This window comes from Arvicanthis niloticus, chromosome 22 (assembly GCF_011762505.2).
Source record: "Arvicanthis niloticus isolate mArvNil1 chromosome 22, mArvNil1.pat.X, whole genome shotgun sequence".
Classification (NCBI taxonomy): Eukaryota; Metazoa; Chordata; class Mammalia; order Rodentia; family Muridae; genus Arvicanthis; species Arvicanthis niloticus.
In genome coordinates this window covers 174,375-179,229 of record NC_133429.1, presented here as the reverse complement: position 1 = coordinate 179,229, position 4,855 = coordinate 174,375, and the positions used below count along the sequence as shown (strand labels likewise).

General features: G+C 41.3%; 1 pseudogene; it reads left to right on the top strand.

Moving 5' to 3' along the window:
* Positions 1-782: 782 nt before the first annotated feature.
* LOC143435646 (sentrin-specific protease 2 pseudogene) lies at positions 783-3,907 on the top strand (annotated as a pseudogene).
* Positions 3,908-4,855: the final 948 nt, after the last annotated feature.

Below are 4,855 nucleotides of genomic sequence, written 5' to 3'. Positions count from 1 at the left end.
CGAGGGTAAGCACCCTTGGAAGGGTGACAGAACAGCCAGCCAAAGGAACATAAGCCTAAGAACTAAAAACATTGTTCTGCAGGGCTTGAACCATCGACAAGAGTAGGCACTATGGGTCTGGGTCCTTCAGAGATTCACTAGTCTGATTCAAGTTTTGCTTTCAGTAAATAAGAGGCTTTTTATTAAAAGTAGACTGACCAAGACCAGCTCAGAGAGAATTCTCTAGATAAGGCCCAGGCTATTGTTAACTAAAGGATTATATATGCAAAACCTACCAAGTTACAATTTTGGAAGCCAAAGTGTCTCATATTCAGTCTGGGTGCAGGCAAGTCTTGATTTTGTGACATGTCCAGCAGGTGCCTCAGCCACGCAAGGAAGCAGGCATTCTGTACAAAGGCAGTACTTAGCAGGTAGCCTGTTTTATCTTGTGACCCATCATTTTGTAGGAATAGCTGAGGCACTGAAATATTTTGCAATAATCAGCAATTTTTTTTTAACAGTAGCTCAACTGCATCAGGAAGTGGTCCATCACAGGTTACCTGACAGGGTACATTTGAGATAGAGTAATTTCCTCATAGCTTATACAAGCTAAAAACAATATTGTTTTTACAAGCCTAGCACAGTAAATTTGTCCTCTAAACATCATGTTCACCATCACAAAGGCAGCCCTGTTAGGTTATTCATCGATGTCAGACCAATGTGGTAATTTGAGATATTTTTTCTCTTGGTATGGGAACAAATCCCTTTAAGGTGTAATTAGAAAGAAAAGAAAGAAGGCTGGCACAAACAAAATGATACCCAGGGAAATAACAATCACAAGAAATTCAAACCTTTTACGAAAAAAATTACATTTTTCCTTACAGTAAAACATTGGTATAGATATACATGCACAATTTGTTAATATTTTCAGTGGAACAAACAAACAATATGTATCTCAACTCTTTTTCTCACATTTTTGAAAAAGCATCTCTATACTTTTGAAAGTAGGTCAAAGGGCTGCTCAAGGGACCAGAGATGGATCAGTGGTTAAAGTGCTTGCTGTTTAATCATGGCTGGAGTTCAGATCTCAGGACACATTGAACACATATACCTCTGTAACTGCAGCTATAGTTGAATTCTTCCTACTGTTTTCTAGAGAAGAGTTCAGGGCTTGTGTTATTGCTAGGATTGTAACTGAAGGAGTGATGTATCTTTCTCAGTGGATCCTATTGACATTGGTGGGATTTTATTTATTCTCTTAGGGCAAGGTATTGATCCTTGGTGAACTGGTACCAGTTTCGTAAATTTCCTCCAGTACTGAAACACTGAGCCATCCCACCCTTCATTTGGGCATTCTCCAGCCTGCTGAGCCATCTACAGGCTGTGCAGTTTCTCCAGGGTCCCAGGTTTTTGAGCTGTCACCCATGCTGGGTGGGCTTTGATGATGCAGCTGTCTTTGAGTCATCTCTGCTCCTGTAAGTAACTCCTCACCCATGTTCCTATAAGTAACCCCAATAAAACTTATTGGTTCACCAACTAGGACGTTGGTGGTATGGGCACTTTGGTCTGCCCTGGGTTCCTTATCTATGGAAGAAAAAAGTTTTGTCACACAACAGTACCTATTAGGTTTTATAACTGTAAAATTCTATTTATTCTTTGTAATTAGCAAGCATATTGTGAGAAGATATTTGAAGAGCACTCATATTTTGTTTTGTATAGTTTACCATGATAAGACAGTTTCATAAATGACAGATGTACTAGTCAGGACCAGCTGAGCTATGCTGAGATGATTTAGGTAACTCTGTGCTCTACTGAAGGGAACGGAGATATCAATTCATCAAAGTTTCCACTCAGGCAAGGGAGCACTCTGAAATCTTGGACGCCATTGAGGTTGGGGAGGACTTCCACCCTCCAGAAACGTTGATTTGCGTTCTTTCAGGTGACATTATAGCCAGCTGTGGAACCTTGAAGGCTGTGGCTAGGGCCAACCCCAAGTTAGACGTCACTCGTGTGGTGACCTCCGATGTGTTAGCTGCTAGGGTTAGGCCTGGTATCTTAACAATGATTAACTAGGACAATTAGTTAATTTGAAATTTTGGCTATTTAGCTGGTTACAGTGAAATACTTCTGAGGAAGTATTTTTAGAACTCCTTAGAGTTTTCCAGAGTAGACCCTGGTGAACTGCCAACATCTGACAACATCTGAATACACCAATTGGTTTCTGATATTGACAGCTTAATTATTTCCATTCTTTGACGGACCCTGACGTGCAAAGTCCACTCCGTTCATAAAGAAGAGCTCTACTGAGGCTAATAGGTTCCCGGCCTTGGACCAACCGTCTACTTGAAGACGTGACTCTTTAGACATCAGGCTGAACAACCCATGAGTACCACCCCAGAGCCAGGCATATGGTTGCTTTTGCTTGGAAATCCGAAAGGCAGTACTATACTGGAGCTAATGCCCTCGAAAAAGCGATCCAAGCAGTTCTCCACATGGCAGCCTAAACAGCCCGAGGTAGAGATGAAGCCTGAAGCTTCAGGAAAAGCTCAAAAATGGAAATACCAGGAGGAAAGTGGGACAGAGACAGAGTCTGAAGCTTTGGAACAAGGTCCACAAAGGAAATGAAAGGATAAAACAGAGATAGTATTTAAAGAACCCTGCAAGGAGCATCAAGACCTAGGGCTTCAGAGAGACCAGCCGGGCAAGGATCAGGTACAGAAACCCCAGGAAGAGAGTCCAAGACAACTAAAATCCCCAGAGTGTACCAAAGGTCCTCCAGAGCAGGCTGTAACTGAGAGGAAGTCTGCTGATGGTTGCAAGAGTTGCAAACGGCCCTATTCTGTCATGGAGAAAAATGAACAAAGCCCCCAAAAGGAAAAGTATTGAAGGTTACTGCAATACCTTTAGCACGACCATCTTGTGAGTTTAGACCCACACAGGCCTCACGCAATCCTTATGAACACTTGGAAGATCAAAGGGGGTGTGACAGGGCACAGTCATGGATCAGAAAAAATGCAGAGAGATCCAGAACCATCTACAGGTGTTGCCATAAGTAAGTATATTTTATCAGACAAGAGAGAGAAGAGGTGTTCAGATAAGAAATCTTTTATACAAAAGAAAGGTGGTAGAAACCATGAAGGAAGAAGGGGAACATCTGCTCTAATCATCCTTGATAGTGGAGGCGGCAATAGGTTACTCCCCAACAAGATGGCAGTACTTGCGGCAGAGAAAAAAAAAGCCTCTCACAAACCAAGAAAAGGGCAGAGAAGTGGGTCAAATCCTTGACATTTCAGAGGACATGGAGAAGAAATTTTAAAATGCATTAGGTCCAGGACCCCAAGAGGAAATCAATCCTAAGAGACGGATTCAAGTTGCAAAACCTCTGGGGAGATATCCAGACCCTGGAGAATGGTCAGTGGTCCAAGAATGAGGTCATCAATTTTTACATGAACCTTCTGGTTGAGAGAAATGAAAAGCAAGGTTACCCAGCTCTTCATGTGTTTAGCACTTTCTTTTACTCCAAGCTAAAGCATAGCGGTTACAGTTCTATGAAAAGAGATGGATTCGAGGGATCACTCTCTTTGAAAAAGAACTTATCTTGGTGCCTATTCACGGGAAGGTACATTGGAGCCTGATTTGAAAAAGTATACTTCAATTCAATGGGACAGACAGGGAAGACTATCTGTGAGACCATCTTCCAATATTTACAAAATGAGAGCAAGACACAAAGAAACATTGAGCTGTACCCCTTGGAGTGGAAGCAATACAGCAGGACCTCAGAGGAGATTCCTCAGCAACTGAATGGGAATTCACCTGTGAATATGCGGATTACATCGCTAGAGACCAACCTGTCACCTTCTCTCAGCAGCACATGCCCATCTTCAGGAAGAGGATGGTATGGGAAATCCTGCACAGTAACTTACTGTAACAACACCCACCTGACTGCTGTGGTCACCAGTGGTCCCTGTACTTTTCTACCGTCCTAACTTGGGATATCCGACTGCTGCCCTAATGCCACCTCTAGGATGCATGCAACGACTGCAGGCTTAGACACTGCTGCTGTCCAGCCCACAGGAGACCACATGTTCAAGAAACCCTGATATAACACTGGATTTAGTCAATGAATTGCTGTTTTTTGTTTTATTTTTTGTTTGTTTTGTTTTGTTGGGGTTTTTTGTGTTCTGTTTTTTGTTTTTGTTTATGGTTTTGGTTTCGTTTTTGTTGTTTTGTTGTTTTTTGTGTTTTGTTATTTTTTTGTGTTTTGTTCTTTTTTTGTGTTTTGTTTTTTGTTGTTTTTGTTTGTTGTTTTTTGTTTCTTTGTGTTTTGTATTTTGTTGTTTGTTGTGTTTTTGTTTTTGTTTGTGTTTTTGGTTTTTTGTGGGTTTTGTTTTCCGTTGTCATTTTTTTCTTTTTTGTTTTTTTCTGTTTGTGGTTTTGGTTTTGTGTTTTGTTTTATGTTTGAGCTTTTGTTTTGTTTTATTTTTGTCTTCCTGACCCCACCCCAGTGATTCTTTTCCTTAACTCACTTGCAAACCTTGGCTGTTGTCATTTTCCAATCCTCTACTCCTTGTTTGAACTGTCTATTTCTGAAAGGAATTCCCATCCTGGTGCCTCCTGGTGGATGCAGGAAGAGGCAGACGCTGTTCACTAGCATCTCTGATGCTGGAGTTGGATGCTCTTAAATTGAAGTTTTGGGTAGTAGTGGTAGTTTGTTTTGTTTTTATTGTTTTTTGTTTTGTTTTTGCTTTTTCCTTTGTTGTTGTTTAAGCTTGAAAATAGAAAAAGAAATGAAAATGAGTTGCACAGACCAGTGCTGTTCTGAACCACAGGACTCCACAGGATGTAGAACTGTGGCCAAACTACTGGCTGGACCCCA